The 21,642-nt window shown below is 37.1% G+C and overlaps 1 protein-coding gene across 1 annotated transcript in view; it reads right to left on the bottom strand.

Annotated features, from left to right (window-relative positions):
- ADK (adenosine kinase) overlaps positions 1–21,642 on the bottom strand; it is a 302,259-nt gene that overhangs the window by 20,205 nt on the left and 260,412 nt on the right.

A 21,642-nucleotide genomic window follows, 5' to 3' on the forward strand; every position in this document is an offset into this window, starting at 1 on the left:
CATCCTGCCAAAACTAGTGCTTCCTATCAGTCACAGAGAGGTGATGTAGCCTCCAGAATAGCCAGTCCAAGCCTCCAAAAGTTCAACAGAAATTGCTGCATTAGAAAAAAACAGAATGAAAGTGGACTAACTAAAACAAAACTGTGAAATAAGGAGCACGAATTAGTATATATCAAAGTGCTTTCAAACTACCTCTTTGTTAAAAAAAAAAAAATGCATGTATGCAAGGAGCCTCCATCTGACTAGATTTGGTTTCAAGACTCTAACGACTTCATCCTTTTCTTTAGTATTTCCTTTTTTAAAAGTATTTCCTTCTCTGCAGCTCCCTGCCCTCTACTGGCACTCGCTAAACCTGTTTCAATAGGTGGATACTCAGTATCTTCACCTCCCATTCACTGCCACACCACAGCTCAACATAATTACACCACTTAGGTATGATAACTTTAGAGTTCTAGGGTTATAAATTTAATATATGCCACTAATTAATCAGCTAGGACTTTCCAGGTGGTAATGTCATAATGACGTGATAAAAATATAATTACCACCTTGTCACAATACCTTGTTAAAGTGTAAATTACCCCTGTAACAGAGCCAATGGAAGTTCTGCCTCTGGTAGTCAGTATGCATTAAACTGTCTCAGAGCAAACAGATTGTCCTTTGGCAGACAGCAGGAATTAAAAAAGGGGAGGGGGGGGAGAAAAGCCTGTCAACCAGTGAAAATGAAAACCATCAGAGCTGCCTCCTTTTAATTTTTGGTAAAAATAGACATAAAATGGGAAATAGATCGCCCAATAGCTAAAAGCTGGAGGTATGTATGTAGTTTCTTCACTGTCCAGCAACAGAGCACACCATAAAAATCATTCTCACACTGCCTTACACAGTTGCAAACAAGGAAATCCAGTTCGGGAAGCACATAAAGAATTCACAGTCTCAAATCAGGCAAGCCTGTGTATGCTGCAGAGGTACCAGAAGGATCCTGGTTTCTGTGAAATGCAGTGTATCAGCTCTACTGCTCCTCACCATCTGCTACTAAGTGAACCAGGCAGATATAATGATGCTGCCTCCAGAGGGAACTGTTGGCTGGCCCACCAGGAGGGGAGGGGAGCATTAGCAACAACCATCCATGAGAGGCAAAGGAAAAAGGGTAATGAAAAACATAAGATGAATATTCCAATTAAAGAACAGGTTTCAGTCAGTTCTCAGTGCATCCTACTCTCTATCCTGTTAAGAAAGCTATTTAGAAACCTACTTCAACGCTGTGTTGTACTCTTAAGATAGTCTTCAAGAGCAATGTTTTTCAGTAATTTTAACAGGATTCATTTGAATTGGAAATCAAGAAAGAGAGGTCTTATATTAAGCTCTGCCAGGAGAGCAGAGTGTATTCATCCATTTCATAAGAAACTATATATGATTTGCTCTAGACAATGCAAAAACAATCAGTAAAGTGATAAATCTATTGAAGACACATTGTAATAAACTAATCTGCTTCCTTCTCGAGTGTGCGCAGCCACATACAGATGTTCCACATTAAGCACATGCGCACACTTGCCTATGCATACAAATGTACATGTTTGGGCACAGAGAGTGAATAATGCACACAGATTGTATTTTGGATGCCATAAGTGGGGGTTGGCATCAAGTAAGACTCTGTATTCAAGCAAACTTACACAAATGAAAGTTTTCACCATCATCTTTCTCCTTGCTTTTCCTCCTGAGTCTTGCTTCCTTCCCTAAGCTCCCTCTAGTACTTTCGGGCAAGCATTGCACTACAAGCTCTTATTCTATCCTATCTGAGGTAGATGTAAATGTAAATAACTGAATTATTCTAAAAAAACAAACACAACAATGAATTCAGTTGGTATGAGGGCAAGCTTATTTATTGATCACAGTTTTCCACCTCTATGTGGGTCATACATTCTGCCTCCCTTTGTCTATAACTTTACATATTTTCAAGTGGGGCAATAATCTCATATTTTGAAGTATTGATTTTTCAAGAGCAACTAGCATGGCTTTGGAGTACATACTGCATTGTAAAGATAATAGCATCTGCACATACTGCAAATATCCAATACAGCAAATTATGTTTCTTTAACCTTATGAGAACTTCTACTAGCATAATATAGAATACTGATATGTTTAAATCTATATTTAACAACAACACACATTAAAAGATGCACCAAAATAATACTGATGTTTTTTTCTTTCCCTCACAATAATGAAGTCGCTTAGAATTAACGTTCCCAATAAGTTACTTTTCTAGGTCTATGCAACAGCATATAAAATAGCTAACATCTCTCACTGATCTCAGTCTTGTAACAAACAGGCACAACAGGGTGAATTAAGATGAAGCAGAAGTCTCGATTCTGAATATACTTGCTTTTGTGAGTTTAATGTTACTTTAATTTCATTTTTGTGTGTGATCTATTATATTATAAAACTCCCAAATCCATCATAGTGAACATAGAGACACCTTGGCTAAGTGCACTGGTCATCAGTGGCCTTGCTTTTCAAAGTCAGTTCTGATTTCATTTATCATTCTGAGAGCTTATGAAATAAAGAATAATTACATAAGTGTTTTGAAATCCAAGTGCTGCTCCTCTGGGCATAATATCCAGTGTTCTATTTTTAAGCAACAAATATCTTCTATGGTAAACACACTCAGATAGAGCCCATTCCATCGTGGTATCATTTCTGGGAAGCCAGAACAGGGAGTGTAAATTGCAGCAAGGTGTCTATAATTAGGAAAATTTAGTAACAAGCGTTTGTGAAATCTGAAATCTTGGGACTTTGATTCAGCTCTGACAATGATTTCACAGTGTTGAGTAACTCCAGTGACTACAACTGCTTTAGAATGATGATTTAGAAATAATCCAAATCAAACAATTAATGTAGTGATTTCATAGGCTGAAGACAATATTCACAGATGAATCAGAATCAGCTCATTGGCAAATTTAGTTACTGTTAATTTGTCACATTAGATACATAAAGATGTGAAAACTATCTATATTTTCCTCAGGCAAAAATATGTACTAGGATGTCTAGCTCAAGATATTTTTTCAGGTAAAACAGTCTGGAGAGATAATAATTGGAGAACAATATTAATTGAAAAAACAGTCCTCCTTCCATTCTAAGACATAGAGAAATTTAAGCTCCCAAATGAACACAGGTCTATTTCATGGTGTTAACTGAAACAATCAAACTCTGATGATAGCTGCAAAAACTACAGGTCTGTCTTTAAACCAAATTAGAATCACAGACTACACGTCTACTCTTAGTACAGTAATAAACACCAGCAAGCAATCATTACATCCAATTAGGCTGAGTACTTTCCTTAACTGGGTCATTTGCCAGTCTCTCTTGCTCTTAAAAGTAGATTAAATGTGTAAACTTACATTTAATTACCTGTAACAGAACTCTTATGGGCAACATGTTGGACTGTCCTTAATTTTGTATTAAAATAAAATAAAATGAGGAAGCGAGTCCTAAAATACATACAAAAAATGTCTAGCTATTTCCTCAAATAAGCTTTTGATCTGTGGGCTGATAGTGGTAGTACAGATGCTTACAAGATGGAGACACACTCATGCTTCTTTTGTGAGCTTTAACTTGTAAAAAAAGAACAACTGCAAAACAGAATTCTGCCCCATCTCCTCCCCACCCCCATCCTCTCTAATTTTCTTTAGATCAGGGGCCAAAAACAGATAAAAAGAAAGAGAAAGAAAGGACAGGAAAAACATAACAGAAGATAGGAACCTAAGCTCAAAACCTATAAATGTCTCTGGACAGCCATGAGGTAAGGAGTAATAAGAAAAGTATTTGGAACAAACCCATGTCAGCTTGGATGATTCTGAGCTCTTACCTCTCTCCAAAATTAAAAAAAGCAGCCTGTAGGCTCTAAGCTTCTTCACCTTCTTCAGCACATTAATGCATCTTTTAAAATTAGCAGGATAATAATATTTTCTCCTGTTTTTTTCTACAGTAGAAACTACTGTTGTTACTGTATTTGGCACACAGATAACAGATTTGATACATAAATCCAATAGATACTGTAATTCTCAGACCACGATCAGCACAGCACTGTCCAAAGTCGTAAGGGAGCGTCGGGACGGCACTGTGTGCTGAACCCCCAGTCAGAAATACTTGGACTTTCAATAATAATGTATTTCAAACCTGTCAGTGTCGATTCAACCTGTCATTTCAAGGCAAACAGAAGGAGATCCTGCATTTTCAGGCTGGGACTTTCAGATAGCTGTTCTGCATGAACATTACAGACCCCCTGGCACTTTCTGTGTGCATGTTAACTTTGCCTTATTTTCATGCCAACATTTCCCCTCTCCTACATCTATTTCTGTGCACTGTGTGGCCTCGTATTGCAGCTATCTAGGGCTTGACAGAGAAATAAGGAATTTATTTGTGCAAGGCAATGGAATTAAATAGCGTAATGAGTGAGATGCAAGTCAGCCACATGCTTTGGGATCTTTCTAATCAAATATCTTAATAATACAAAACAAAGGATGCTGTATTCTAATGTGTTCAATATGTAGCCAAGAAAACTTTATAACTAGGAATACAGAAGTCTTTATTGATATAATAAACAATGTTACTCAAAACAAGTCATACAGTAGCTGCCATTTACGATGCATTTGTACGTCTATGGTATGATACCACTAATTAATATAAATATTAATATATTTACATAATAAAATATCCAGATAGTGCTACTAGGCTAAAATTCTCCTTGCAGCTCACTAACCAAAAAAAAGCACATAGAGCTATGTTGGCCAGGATGCAAAGAGCTGTCCCTCAGAGGCAGCTAGTTCATTTACAGTAGGAACAGAGAAGGAATATGATGCCAAAGACTTTGAACCTTGTACAGCTCTACTTGTGGTCCTACAGGTAGGTATCTGTAGGGGGGAAAGACAGCGTGCAGACCCTGCTTCCCCTCTCTTCTAGGGTAAAGTTAATGCAAGGATGTCCAGTGTAACCTGTCTTCCCTTTATAGTTCTGCCCAAACGTTGTCCCATTATCTAGTCAAGAGTATTTTTATTCACAAGTCATATTCGTAGCATCTTATTAAGGTATGATTCACAGGATTAGAGTTAATAGAGGAAAGAAGATTGTTCCAAAGGAACAAATTCATACACCGACTTCTCCCTCTCCATCAGCCATCAACAATGATGTAAAATTAAACAATATTCTTACACCCAGCATGTATCCACTGAACCTCTATGCCTGATTCTTGATACAACATCACTCCTTTGAACTAATTCTTGATTTATACCATCATGAGATCAGACGCTGCATCTCTATATCTAGTTACAACAACTGTAAAAATGTAACAGCATCACCTAATGACTCATGAATAGTTTTTATAGGCCAAATGTGTTTTGTTTACTTTACAGAAGGTGTGAGAGCCACTTAACCTTTGAAATTCTCCGTACCATCACTGCCAATGCCATAAGCTGAAGCTCTACTTTATTTCTGATATTAATTAATTGTTTTGTTTGTACAATTAAACAAAACACTATAACTGTATGTAAAAGATGGGGAAACATGAGGAGGTCAACAGAAGACACTATGGTTTTGCTTCAGTTTGGCGCTAATATAATTTTTATATATATACATATATGGAAAAACTGCCCCAAAGAACAAGCTGCTGAATTTTTCTGGCATGTGTCACAATGTTTAAAGTTTAGAATGGCAATGAACTCTGTTGAAAAAGCCTTTCTGAGCACACAAGACTACTGCCATTTGCCCGCTAGGCACAGCTTTCAGAGGGAGCTGAAACTATGTCCACTGAACTGCCAGAAAATGCACTCCTCTAACTCAGCACGGCTGCTAAAGACATAAGGTAGCGCTCAGAATTAAATCATTTTCCTGTGATCTCTCTCTGCACCAGGAAAGGGTTGAAGGTCAAGGAAAGGCAAAGGAAGTGAAGTCATAGGCACCGAAATTAAGAAAAGCTTAAAACTTCTGCAAATGTTACACTGACTCAACACAATGGCTGTCCTGGAATTACTATAAAAAGCTCAGATTAAAATCAGTCCTGAAGACAGAGGAGATGGGTTACAATAAACTAAACTCCTGAACTGCATGATCCTAGTCTGTATGGAGAACGCGGGGCGCGTATCCCCATTTGTGTAACTACAGTTTTACATCAGCTGCTCATTGCTCTCCTGCAATGAGTCTAGCCCGACCAGCCAAAGTCCAGTGCGACATAAAAGCACATCAGGCCTCAGATATTAACAAACGTAGATCTCTGCTCCTGCACTGTAAATCCTATGTGATTTGGTTTGGCAAGTGTACACCATATTACATCCTTAAAAGTTAAATCCAAACCAAACCCCCCAAACTGGTAATTTTTGAGTTGTATATGGGAGTGGGAACGATGAACAAATCTCTATTTCTATCCATGAATCTAGGTAGCTCAAAGAAATCAAAACAAATGAGAATGATGACAACCGGAATTCCAATTTTCAGTGTCTGATTCAAAGAATACATCACATCTGTACGTCCAAGTTACAGTGACACATACTTTCTAGCTCCCACATGCTCTTCAACCTCCTAGAATTTGGCTATGTGGATCATGCAGAAAGAAAATATATTTCAGCTAAGGAAGCAGACCATGTACTTCACTTACTGTTTGCACTAACCCCCACACTAGCAAGAACGCATATATGTTTGTTTTCCATATCATGCTATTGTACAGACATATTTTAAATGACTACTAAAGCCAGACCATCAGAATACTGTCCTACGGGAGATTCTTCTGACAAATCCTGGTCCATAATCAAGTCAAAGCAAACCCTACCCAAAAGCTTATCAGGGCATTGGCCAAAAAAGGGAGAAAAACAGCATTATAATTTGATTTTGAGAAGAAAAACTGCATTATACATTTTTATACATTAAGCATATGGCCCTAATGGGGCATACACACCTGTCATAACTTGCAAGCTTTCTTAGCTATACCTCAGTTTCAGAGTGGTGAACACAGAAATCACATCATTTAAATAAATGCCATGTTATATGACAGCTTTGTTTATGCTACATGATAATCTGAGAAGCATAGGTCATCAGTGGAGGCAGAAATGGGCCCAAGGCATTTCTATTTCACTTGAGCATCAGTGAGACTGAAAAGAGAAGGAGTGAACATTAGATCACTACAGAGCAGTTTGAAGGAGCTTTTTCTTCTGGGAGAATTTATATTTAGTTTCATACATACAATCAGTCCATCAGAATGAAAGAGACAGCCTTTGCTAAAAATATTATTAAAAATAAGTTAATACATTCATATGTATGTATGTATACACACACAAACACACACACTTCTCCTTTTTTTAATTAATCAGATAGTATTCTTTCAGACATTGCTCAGGAATATATATCACTGAAATCCTAGACATTGCCTTTAAGTACTCAGATTCCACGTAGAAATCTTGTTTTTTCATTCTTTTAACTCAGAGGTCAAATTTTTAATTTTTACATTTATTTTTTCTTCTCATGATGTATTTGTAAATTCTCTGTTGCCTTAAATTAAGATCTCTCTAGACTACTTATTTATTTTTGAAGAATGAAACTTCCTTGCTAAATGAATTTTCTCAGGTTTTTGCAGGTTTTAGATCAATTAGAAGATGCCACTGCAGTGTTGGCTGAGATCTGTATTAATCTCGAAGGGAAAATATTCTGCTCTTAAAATACCAGTTAAAAACAGAGTAACTACACTGTTTTTAATGGAATTCTTTTAGACTTTTGCTAGTCTAGGAAGAGAATTTGGTCCAAAGTGAAGGAGTTTATTTTTTCCCTAAATTAGCTGCAAATCATTTCTTAGAAAATTAAATACCCCAACCTATGATCTCTGTAGGAACACTCAATCAGTTTATAAGTATTACCTAATTATTGCTGTAAGTAGAATGTTCAATCTACCACCTTTTAAAATATTTACACATACATTTTAATGTAAATTATGCAACACTGAATTTATACATTATTTACTACATAGCGAACTAAATTCATTTGGATACAGTTAACACAATGCCAGTTTTGAAAGACAGAGCTCTTGAATCACGTGTTTGTGTAACAAGCCCTTTAAAGCATGGCTGTAGGATATGGGCACTCATAAAGGTAACACAACAGCCTTTATAGTACACACACTACTGGCATTTACAGTAAACCCCAACACTATAAAAACAGGCTGCTTGACAAAACCAAAATAAGTAACCTAGGAGACAAATTAAAAATTTCCATCCTCCATCTCTGCAGAACCTTGTCAAGTTCAAAACACAGCCTGCCACTTTCAGCTACTTCTCTTTTAAAGTTTTATTTCCAAAACTATTAAATTGCTGAGTCATTCAGTTTTATGCTATTTTTAGTAAAAAAAAAAAAAAAAAAAAAAAAAAGGCAAGCAAAACCAAAACAATACATGGATCTTTTTGAAGCAATAATAAAAATTCAAAAAATTAAACTTAATTGGCACGTACAGCCAAGTTCAACCTGTGATCCTTTCAACCTTACTTGTATTTGCATACTGTCAAGCTGACCACCAATGTATGTATTAGAAGGAAGAACCAAAACCAGTTCCTGCTCTAAAGAGTTTCCAATCTGAAAAACAAGATTAGTAAGCAAGTAAATAAAGATGTATAGATAAAATGTGGACACTCTGCTGCTATACTTAAGTTATGAAGATCTTAATGAAGAAAGGCAAGAAGCAGATACCGCTGCTTTAAAAAAAACCAGAATTGTATTTAATGTAGACGTGCAGGCTAAAACTCTGTTTATCCTACAGAGCGAGATCATTTCAACCACAACTTAGAAATGTGAAAAGAACGCTGGAAAATGCTTGTTACTTGTTCCTTTTAGACCTAATTCAGTATAAAACATATACTTAATGGTTATTTAGGCACAGTGCCCACTTTTTTTGGCCATCTTTTCCTAGATGAAATAAACCCTGTTTAAAAAAAATTATTAAGACTTTCTATCTTACATTTTTCTTCTCTTATGGAAAAAAAATTAACTTATGTAACTTCGAATTTGCCAAATTTATACTTGCACCAAGTTTTTCTCATCTTTGCTCTGTGTTGTCTTTTCATTCACTTTCTTTCCCCCTGCCCTTTTCTGTCATTTGTGGATTCCTCTTGATTGCAGAAATGCCTGAGGTGTCTACAGGCTACCTGAAGCTGACTGTAGCCTACAATCCTAGCACAATTCAGTTTTTTATGTCAAAAAAAAGCTTAGAAGGTTTCATTTTTTCTCCATATAAATACCAGTCCGATCAGATCCAACAGCCTGATACTCAATGTCAGCAGCAGTGGTAGTACAGGGTGCCAGGAATGAACAAAGCTTCTCGGAAACACAGTCACATTTAGAGCAGTTTTTCCCGCTGAAAGCACTTGTCAGACTAGACCTTTGATCCAGTATTATTTTACTCATGCAGTCTCTATTTCCTTTTTCTGATTTCGTTCTTAAATGCCTGTTTATTTTGCAACAACATTCAGGCTGAAACTGGAAGAGCGGCGCTTTCCTCTGGTAGCTCTAACCTTTTCCTACTTGTTACGTTAACCACAAGCAGCTCTTGGAGGAGGCACTGGGAATTCACCAGTACCCCCAGTCCTCAAGGAGAAGGGGGCTGTCGCTGCCCACCAGTTCCTCTGATTCCAGCCACCCTAGCCTCTCCCTAGCAGTTTGGTCTGGCCTTGAAGAAAAACTCCATTTCCCTTTATCTGCCAAATTCTAATGTATTTTAATTTCTGCACTCATTTCCCAGCGCAATTTGATCTCACAGCCTCACATGCTCTCATCTTCTAGATCAGTGTAGCATCTAACCCAGAAGGTGACACACAATAAATACATTTCCAATATGAACATCTAACAGGCTTTGCTTTGTTTCTCTAAACATCTGTTTTGGTTGCACACACAAAGACCAGTTTATGGCTTCTGTATTCTGCCTTACACAATAACTGTCACTGATTTTTGAAATGTTTAAGCTGTCTGTATAGGCAGGAAATCCAAAAATGATCTTCAGGTGCCAGTTATAAAAATGTCAGTGCAAGAGGCAGATACTTACTTATATCCCATGATGCACTGGAGATTAAAAGAAAATTGCATTATTAGCACTCTACTAACTACAGCGTTTAACTGCTCACAGATGGAAGTTCATATTTGTGTAGTAATTTACAGTGTGCAGTAGGTACTGTAATCTAATTCACCACAATGCATAATTTTTGACCAACTTGCTGTTGTTAAATAATGCAAGTATTAGGTTATTAAATTTTTTACAATTAAGTGACTAAGAAAGCTGTTTATTGCCTTCCGTTATACCCTCTGTTAATAAGATCATTGTTGCAGATGTTCATGTATGCTGCATTGATGTTTAATGGTGCATGATGCTCTAGGTGGTTCCCATAACCTTGCTTTGTCTACTATGAGCTGACTCAATTGATATGATAATAGAGAAAAGAGGTCTGAAACAAGCTGGGCTGTACTGGCACAATTTGCATAACCTTTAAATTTGCCATCATTTGATAGCCAACTGCTCCTAAAAATTCTTATTCAGTTGTCAGTGACAACAATATACTGTACAAACAGCATTTTGCTGTTGGACAGGTGGGGAGAAAAGAGAGAGCATGCATAGTTTATTGCACTTTTATGTTCTATCAGGAAATGTACTCATTATCAAATTTATAAAGCCAACAATTTGGAACAGAGTTCTGCAGTTTCATTTGTGATCAATTGCTATTAGCCACAATGCATGGCCTGGCATCTTTTCAGGTTCACAGTATAATATCACAGTGTCAGATTACGAGGGGTATAAATATTTGGTTCTCTGATGTAGTTTTGACTGCTAATCACTGGGGCCAGGAGAGTAATTGGAAGGGAGTGCAAGGGTGGGGGGGGGCACAGGGAGCAAAGCACAGCAAACAAACTCAGCATAAGTAGCCCTCCAAACTTTAAATCTCATTTCCAATGACCGCATGTATTCTTTTTAAACAAACATTATCATTATGTCACCCTGTAGATACAGCCCAAACTTAACAATATAAAAATAGTTCGTGCTTACTGTATTCACTAAATCTGCTGTCTGTATATACTTTAAGTCAGATCTGCTTATTTTACTGACTTTATTATTCATAACAATGAAAACAGCTATGGCAAAGCTAAGTTGGAGCCTACTTTGGTTAAAATAGGATCAACACATAAACTTCATTTTTGTGGTTTCCAGAGGTTTATATCCAAACTGCCACTTCATAATCTATATTATGTTCAGGTGTGTCAAGGTCAGGCCTTTGGTATATAAATAACATGTGCACAGCCTACTTTTCACACGTGGAATCTAAATCATTCCCACCTTGCTTTACCTATAAAACCTACTGTGGAAATCATTGAACCAAACTGATCATAAAACCTCACAATTCCACTATTAGGCAAATAACAATTTTTGAGAACTCCATTTAGCCTTTTTTATTCTAATGTTAGAGCTAGATGTTTAGTCGTCATACAGAAAATGTTTCCTAAATTGCAAAAGTTACGTGAAGAAGGACCCCTTCTACCCTCCCCTTCGTCCATTTTTTCCACTAGCCAAAATCTCCACTCTATCCCTCCTAGAACTAAGGATTTGTCCATTCAGTCACCTTTTTCCCACAGTTTCCATTGTCTGAGACTGGATGCTACAGCAGCGAAACTTCTAATCAAGGGGTCTGTTCCTGCAGTTAATTTTCTACCAGGGTCACCATATATACCCACATTTTACCTTCTTTCCTTTCTGTGTGATTATTTTACAGTGACTATTTGAGCTGGTGAAGATTAGAGGCCTGAAAACGTAAGTTCCATCATTTACGGCAAAAGCGTGACACAGATAGCTACAATTTAAACTTTTCTACAATGTTCATTCAACTGTAATCACAAGATGGGAAATAAAATCTCTAAATTAAAGATGATAGACTATCGGAGTCTGTAGGGCACCTTCTGAGTAGAGATTCTACTGTTCAGACTCCTCTGTGATGATTTGTTATGAAGTGAACTGCTGTCTAATATAACAAGGCTAAAACTGCCAAAATAATGGAAAAAATGATCTTCCACATAAGATATTCTACCTAGGTGCCAGTGGTCAAAGGGTCCAGTTCTTTATGCACCTCATTTGTAAGAGACTACAGAGAAGATACCTTAAGGTAAAATGTGTTATCAAATCTTTCAGGAAAAACAAAGTTCCCTTTTTTTATAACCTCTAGGTAGACTATAAAAAGTGAATCAGAGATTACAGACAAGGTGCAACACACGCAAAGGCAAATGAATCGGTAGAAACCATTAATATTCATGAATGGTTTAAGTTCTCCATGGCCATAATCGATATTCAATGACGTTAATGAGATCTTTCCATTGATTTCAAAAAACATTTGGTTGAGCCCCCGAGACAACAATTTCACATTTTCTGCAAGCACTCCGCATGATAGCACATACTTTGATAAGTTGCTAGCCTCCCATCCAGAATTTCAGCAATGAACAAAAGATGTTATCTTATTTCAAACTGGTCTTGCAAAATGGGTAATATAATATTATAAAACTCTATCATGGAGCATTTAATATCTTTAATTGAAGAGCAGTCAAGGCCACAGTAGTTACTTGGGATGTTAACACCAATATGAGATCCATAAATAAGACAATCATTATTTGTTTAACAAGGAAAAGCAAAAAAAAAAAGCTTTAATGTTTTATCCTCCCAGAAGGTTGAGTTTTTATTTTAACTTCAGGCCTCTAAAAAGTAGTGCTTCATACTGTGTTCAGACTCTTATGTTTTCTAACACATCTAAGCCCATCCAATAGATTTAATCACTGATAACTAGAGTTATAAGTTCAAACTGGCTTTGACCTTGGGCAGTATGACATTATCCAAAAACCATTAATGGTCTGAAACTAAAGGAAAAGCTCATTAATAAAAGCAAAACTGTACAAACGTACAAAGGTAAAAAAAAAAAAAAAAGAAAGGAAAAAAAGGAAGTTTTATTAAAAGTATTGATCATGACCTAGGGCACTACAGACATTGATCTTCCCACATCTCTACAGGAAAAAAAAAAAAGTTAAGCCAACATATTATTGATCTCTTATGAAACCTGCTGAACAAGTCATACATTTAATTCCTTACAATGAAAAAAATAATCACATCAAATTAGAGTAAGGAGAAAATATATTTCTTAAAAATTATTGGTAGTTGAATGTATGATAAAAAACTTACCATCTGATTATTGTCATAAAATATCCACCCTATTAGTATGATTTGAACTCAAGTGTTGGGAGGTGAGAAGCCTATGCACTGTAACACTTTAAATCATGTGTTTCAGGTTTTAGTTTATTAAACTGTATGTTTTTAAGGAGAAATGGGTTGCATCCAATACTTAATATTGCAGCAACACAGCATACGTGCATAAAAAGGGATAACATTGAATTTGAAACTTAAAGCATTCATTTAGTGAAAAGTTTATAGCATAGTTATTTTACATGAAATACGATACTGTAGTTCAGATCTTTTTCAGTTTGTTTAAAAAGTCAGAAAAATACATTTAGACTAAAAGAACATTGTAGTTTCAAAAGCAGTGGCTGAAAAACTAGGAGTCACTAGAATTTTATCTTTGGTGTATGTGGAGAGAGGTAGGTGTCATTTTCAGAAAATAAGGGATAACCTTGACAAAGTTACATCAATTATATGTATGTGCAAAAAGCAAAAATTAAAGTTGCAAGGCTGTCATTAGTTCCAGTACTTCCTAAGTACAGAATGACTGATTTTGCAATCTCACCATTCTTTTAGTGTAGTTCCACGATAAAACTGTTAGTTTTTAGAATATAAGATGTCAAAGAGATCGTTTCCCTTCTGATAATGTATTCATGGCTCTGTCCCCTTACTCTTCGCTCTCTGCTTTGCAGACATAATTCTACAGTATTACCAGCTCATTCTGGATCAACTTTCTTTCCGACTTTAGAAATACAGTCTTTGTAGCTAGATTGATGTTCAAAATAAAACATGTCTCAGTTTGAGGCTCCATAACAATTTAAACTGCTATAGTTTGCAAATGCTATCGTCTCATCCTTGCCCCCTTCTACCCCTCTTCTACCATGCATTCAGTGCTCGCATGCTGGCACTAGTACTAATTTGGACCCTACAATAAGTGGGTTCATAAAGCCCAATACCCTACCAAAACAGATTTCTGCCAGTCAGTGCAGACTGCTGAACTGGTTCACCATGGGGGCCAAGAAGTGCTGGCAGTGTGATGGAAAAATTGGGGATGGAAACGTGTATCTTGGGATGAGTCAGTGATTTCTAACAATTTAAAACTGTCATGGAACCAAGTCACAGTCCCTCATGCTCTGAGCACCTACAAACTGAATAAGGTGAAGCCTCATTCTCCCCATGATTACCCCAGAACAGAAGGGCCTGCCTTGATAAATACAAGGCTTAATTACCATAAGTCTTTCTTCTCAGGAGTCCTGGCAGGTAGTTCTGTTGCTTCTTGGTTAGAGCAAACAAAATTAAATTGTGCTGATGTCATTTTTTCTACATGAACCATCTCAAAACTCAGCAGGTCACCAGTAAATAGTTATGATTTCTAAAGTATTAAAGCCATGTGTACAGGGGACATGAGAAATTTATGACAAATTAATTCTATGTGGAGGCTCTCATTGAGGAATAATTCTCACTATAGGGAAGACTTATTTCTCAAAAGAGGATTAAGCTACAGTGTACTAAGGCCACTTTTTCCTGAACAAGAGTATCCATTTGGGATTTGAAGGCACCTAAATCAGCATCTTACTGTAAGGTGATTCAGCTTTGCTCTCCAGAGTCTTGATGAAGACAGGCCTCAAATGGTTCAAGATATGGCCTTATTCAAATCTCCTGCCTAAGTGCAGCCTTGACATTAACTGTACCTACCTGTTACAGACAGCACCTTCAGGCTATACATGATGTTTCTGAGAGGAGTTCTTCAGTGTACTGTGTGCCATCTTCTTGTGATACAGTTAGGCTCATTGGGATAGCAAAATCAAAAGCTGTGTGAAGAATTACATAAGATTCTCACACTACTGAGTGCTTAGGCTATAAAATTCTCTGTCAATCAGTGTAAAAGAGGTGCACATGGGAAAAACAATTCTAGCTTTAAATACACAGTGGTGGACTCTGAACTACCTATTACCACACCATAAAGAGAGAGAATTTGAAGTTACAACAGACAATTCTAGGAAAATGTCGATCAATCATCAATGGCAGCCAAAAAAAGCAAACAAATTGTTAGGAATTATTAGGCCAGGAATAAAGAACACAGAAGAGAGTGAAATTAAACTACTTCATAAACTTCTGAGGCACTCACACCTTGAACGCTACATGCAGTTCTAGCCCCCCATTTCACATAGATTATAGCAGAACTAAAAAAAGGTGTAGTGAAGGGTGGCAAGGATGTCAGAATTATGGAACAAACAAAGAACAACTGAACAGAATAGGAAGAGAGCCTGGAAAAAAGACTACTGAAGGAGAGATAAGTGAGAGCTCTACAGAATCACAAGCAACAAAACGTTGCATATGGAATGAGTATTGACCGACTGTTGCAGTATGAGAAGCAGGAGATCCCTAATAACATTCTTAAGTGGCTGACTCCAAACAAATACAGGGAGGTACTTCTTCACACAACACTGAGTCTGTGGAACTCATTATTACAAGACGTTATGGATGGAAAAATCCAGTTTTGGACTATTCAGCACAAAGACAACATCTCTAGTTGAGCAATTCCCAAGCTAGAGATTGCTGGAAGCTAGGAGAGTGTAACATGGAGGTATCACTATAAATTTGTTCTGTTTTCATCCTCTTTTACAAACATCCACTACTGCACACTGCTGGAGATAGGTTAGACAGACCTTTGGTCTGCCTCAGTCCTCCTTCCACTCTTCCATTCTATACTGAATCGCCACAGCATATGATTCCTACTACACAAGTTATAGAGTTCAGCATTAACAGTTATGCTTCTAAGAAGTCTTTTTATAATTATGATACAAAAACTGACCTCTTAAATCTAAATTAAATTGGGAAAGAAATATAGAAATTCCTCTGTGTAACAGGAAATACTGCCTAGTCCTAAGGGTTGGGGTAAAGTCGTCCTACTTCCACTCTGCAGATTCTCTGTGTTCAGCATGAATCTATGGAGGAGAATTCGGTTCTCTGCAGCAAATGTAAAAGTGGCATTTGTGAGAGTCCATATTTATTGCCTTTCAACAAATGCTTACGCATTTTTCACAGCTTAAAGGCGTACTTTTTTCCTGAATGTTAAAATGCAAATTCAGGCATTCATTCATTTATATATATTTATATACATATATATATATGCATGTATGTATGTATATACATTCTTGAGATACAATTTTTGATACTCTTTTAAGTTTAGCTAAGATACTGGTATCCAGGAACTTAAGTTTTAATAATGTGTTTCAGCTGTCTAGTAAAATGTTCAGACTACTTCTCCCACCCAGCATGAAATCGTGAACAGTCTCAGTTACAAAAAGTTATTACTAGCTTTGTTATTCATTAATCCCTATCAACAAACTTTCATTATTAATTTAGGTTTTCTGGTTTCCTAAATGACAAATATTTTATAATAGCTAAAATAAAAATAATTCTACTGGGCTTTCTGGCTCATTTTTTATATATTTTAATCTCTTTATAATTGACCATTACCTGACTGAAATTTCCCTTTTTTTCTAAATCAAAAGAATGTTTTCCCAGAAAATTTTCATGTTGTTCCATTAGACACTAAGTTTTTAAACTTGTTTTTACATTTGTGGATATGACAGGATAGGGAAGAGTGAAAGTGTGTAATCCTGTGAAAAAAGAACACATTGTAATGTAACCTAAACTACTATTTCCTCAGGTCCAAGACACCACTTTTGTTTGTGTAAACACATAGGAAGGCTGCCTAATAAAAGAATTAGTCAAGATTTTCCTGACTGGAGGTCTGAGCATGTAAGCTACCAGAACTAAGGAAAACAGTAACACTTCTCTTGCTTCTTAGAGAACACAAAATACTTAGTAACTTGTAGAAAGAGGAGCTACAAACAGGCCCACCATAAAATGTCACCAATGTCAATAGTAATAAATACTGCTATGTTTTATAGGTAAGCTTACAAGGTAACGTGCTGGTTTATGACTGCAGTACAACCTGACAAAGAAAACCTACTGACCTCTATTTAGAGTATGCTTCAACATCAATCCTTTTGATTCCCAGCAAAAGGATACAGCGTCATATCATTCTGATTTAAGAATGGCTCTTAAGATCTCTAGCTTCCAAAATTTTGAGAAGCCTTCTAAAACAACCAGTTTAAAAACTCTCCTTCTAAAATATTTAAGGTCTAATTACAAAGTAAAAGAATTTCTGTCATTCATAAAAAACATGCTGTCCATACCTTTGTTATTATTTTCACTTAGATCATGGTTTGGTCCTACCCAAACACACACATAAACTTATAATTTATGAACACATGTGCATATATTGCCTTAAGAATGGTTGTGCCCTGTTACACCAACCTCCGTTTAGCTCAGTATCCTGTTTCAGAAAACAGGTAGAGACCAATGCCTACTACCACTCCAACAATAAAATCTAGGTAGGCTGGTAGGCCCTAAAATTTGGAAATGTTGCAAGTTTTACTGCCACATATTAATTTGGCTACATTGTACATCCTGTTTAATTTATTAAACAGATTAAGTAACAAGGAATACTAACAAGAAGAAAGTCGCAAAACTACTTCAGTATTTACTATGTGGTAGGTGCACTAAGAAATTTTTAAGTGGGATCTTTCTCGTTCTACCACATTCATTGGCACTGCTAATACATTTCCTGAAATATTTTCAATGTATCCCACAAACTGAAGAAGATATAAGTGGTATCATTAACTCAGTAAGCCCTAACTAAGGTGGTCTCAATGTCTGAATCCATAAGAAATTCATTCTTTATTGCCATATTCTAACAAATGAGCTTATTACAAATGTGCCCTTAACAGAGGTGGTCTTGCAAACATTGGGAAAAAAAGAATGGAAAATTCTATGTTCATGCCCGAACATGCCAAATTTCATCATTCATAACTTGAAAAGTCCTGAAGTGATTTTCTTTAAATTTGGATTGTTTTTCTTTCCTCTATTAAAACCATAAAACAAGCCAAGTTTAAAGTTTGTAGCTTCAGCTGTTTTTGAATTATGCAAATATTTCAATATAAAAGTATGTTTTTCCATTGCTGAACTGATTTTCCTCAGACTTTCCAAAGATTTCCCTTTGGGCCAAGACCAGTCATAAAGTCTATCTGACTAAAAGTAATTTGTTTAAAAATGTTATGAGTAACTCTGTAAAAGGGATAGATTTCACAGCATTTGATTCTGACAAATGTTATAGTACACATGTAGATATGACATATATGGTGTTGCCAGCGCTTGTGATTTTTGGTGCATTTCTTAAGCAACTCAGCTGCTGAAATAAGATTGCATGAGTTCATTAAAAAAAAAAAAAGAACAAAAAACCCCCAAACCCACAACCCACAGTAGGTATTTTTTGTGTTTACAGAAGAACGTGTTGAAACATGAAACAAATGTATCCTACCAGCTCGGGAACCCACTGCCAAATACAGAATCTCATATCTGGGAAGAGGAATATGATCATGAAACATGGTTGTGGTAGTGGCACAAGAGTACTGATAGCCGAATAGCTCCCAGCATGGCCAAAGAGCGTTCATACAGGGAGTTAACTCACCACTGTTCCTCAAATAAATTCTTCCGCGTAAGCAAGTCCATAGACCCTATCTTCAGGTAATAGTAACTTTCCCAAACCATAATCATCTGTACTGGAAGTTTTCATCACAAGTGACTCTATCAGGACACTTTTTTTTTACAGAGAGTTTTATCAAAAGTAATTCAGTCATTTTGTGAACTGATGTTACAGAAAAATACAATGTTTTTGTCAATAGTAATTCTTACGGTCACTGAGAAGCTCCACTGCCTTCTTCAGTAAAAGATAAAACTGAGCATCAGAGAAAAATGCACCCAGACAATGTGAACAGGAAAACTTCAGACAATGATAATTTGCACATGCTCCATAGAGTCTTATTAGAAGCTGACAGCTAATTTACTCAACATTTCATCTGCCACAGCTCCTGTGTGCCAATCCTAAAGAGTCCTTTCCTTCCCTATAAAACATGCTGAGCACGCTCAGCTCGAATTTGAGCTTGCCTTTCCTTGCAATTATTCCTACTGACAAAGAACAGGAAGGAAAGGGAGAGGAAAGGGGCCTTGGGGCTGGAGCGTTGTGATGGAGGAGATACGAACAGACAGTAGAGAGACCCAATGTGCTTCATGATAAACTGATAGAAATTTTTCCTCTGAAAACACAAATAATTCAAACAGACTAAGGACTTGGACTGGCAAACAGCAATGGGATGGCCAATACAATTATTGCTCCTCGCTATTTTCATGATCTGCTTCAGTGGCATGGACCTCTAAGTCGCTTGTTGATCAGCGTCTGAGTGGCTGCAATTCACAGTCCGGTTGAGGTGAGCCATCAGTGCTTTTGGTGGGCATTAAAACAATACCAGGTAAACTGCAGCACCTCAGGAGTTGATTAAATGTCTTAGCAGTAGGGCTGGAACAGATGGCTGGAGGCAGTAGCCTTTTCAGCTATCTCAATCTAAGCTCTCTCACTCATCTATCAGAGCTATAGTCTAAACTTTTTGGTCAATCTCTCCCTTTCTGGAAATTATCTGGGCCTTTCTGCCCTACCCTCCGTTCCTCAAATCCCTTCTACTCTCCAAACGTTGAAGAATCAACAGCTGGCTCCACAGTCCTCTCTACTGTAATGATTTGCAGTATTTGGCCTTCTCTCCATGCATCCCACAAGAGTAAAGAAGTTCCACATCTAATTTCCAGCCCATACAACTCTGTGCCCTTTCATGGATGAGGTAGCAACCTACAACAACCCCCTTTATCCAGCTTGTCTCCTGCCCTTCCAGCCAGAGCTGTATCAAAGTGCATCCCCTCATCACTTCCATTCCCTAATCCCCTACTCAACCTACACACAACTCATGGAAGAGGTGCACTCCTCCTCTCATAACCCAGGCCTCCCAGGCCGCCTTGTCCCAGACAGCGAGGGCAAGCTTCGTTCAGCAGTGGAAGGGGAGCTGTGTTGGGGATGCTGTTACAGCCACAGCAGTGTCTGTCCCACCTTGCCATGCACGGGCAGGGGGAAAGGAAACAAGGGACAGCTGGCCATCTGACTGTCTCCTCCCAAAACACAGTCCAGTCCAAGGCTTTCACTTCCACTCCTGCAGCCCACAGTAAATGCTAGACTTCACATTGCTGCTGGACAGCAGAGAACTTTCCATTGGGAAAATGGAGAAGGGAAGGAGAAAAGAACGTAGAGAAAACACAAAGGCCAAAATCATCTTCTTGGAGTCTTCCGCTCTCACATGCTTAAGCTCTAGTTCCATCCTACACTCTTAGAGAGGACATAAATTGAGACCACTGGAATATACGATCTGCCCAATAGTTGATGAAGGATGGTTAATGGCAACAGTAGAAGAAAAGAAAGAAATAGTAGTGTCATTTGCATGGATACTGACCTCCTGATGTTTAGTCACTACTGACAGAAATGTCTTTCAACTAATAAACATCCTGGAACCATGGCCTTATTATTATTATTATTATTAACCTGGACAAAATATAAAGCAGAGTTTTCTACAAGCGTGTCCAAATCCATAGCTGACTTACTACTTTGCAAATCTGGTTTCATCTAGGCACAAACTCCTTGAGAATATATTATCTCCTCAGAAAGCTAGTATAATCAACTATACACAGCCTGCTTTTTCAAAAAGTTAGTTGTTTTCTGTGCATTAGAAAAAGGAAACAGATTTTATACTGGTAACTACCCCTAAAGGCAGCAATTCTTCCAAAGATCATTTAGAAACATTTTACACTTTCCACTGCAGGTTTTAAAGCACAACCAGCCCTATGTTCAAATAAGTGTGTTAGCAGTGCTCTATGCCATTCTGTGATATCATCATATGCTAAATTAAGGGACACATTTTCCTTCTTTCATTATTATTTTAATATGAGGAGGTGGGAAAAAGATGATCCACACTGAAGGAAAGAAAAAGGGGGAAAACAATAACAAATTGGTATCTCTTTTGAGTACTGGCCCACAGGCCAAGCATTTTTATGTTCTTAATCATTATTAAATGACTTAACATGACACACAGAGCCTGGCGAATGATTGCATCCTGACATGAGAACGAATTACAAATGAAATGAAAGATCAAGCTGTATTAGAGGACTGCCTCTGGGAAATGAAAATCTTTAATTCTCTTTTATTATTGACATTTATTTGGCTGCCATGAATAACAACACAGCAAAGAGATTCAGCTATGCTTGTGCACTGAATAGCTTATCCCACAGCTCAAAACTGCCTTAACATTTATCATGTTTGCTTTTGTAGCTGACACCATTGCATACGCTCTCTATCCATCTTGCATTTATCATGCATATAAAGTGCATTCTCTAATTTAAGTTCATTTCATAGCGAACAAACTGCTAAGATTAGCAAGTGTCAGTCCTCAAATAAGCTCCCAGTTGTAAAAATATCAAAG

This window comes from Apteryx mantelli, chromosome 7 (genome assembly GCF_036417845.1).
Source record: "Apteryx mantelli isolate bAptMan1 chromosome 7, bAptMan1.hap1, whole genome shotgun sequence".
NCBI classification, from domain to species: Eukaryota; Metazoa; Chordata; class Aves; order Apterygiformes; family Apterygidae; genus Apteryx; species Apteryx mantelli.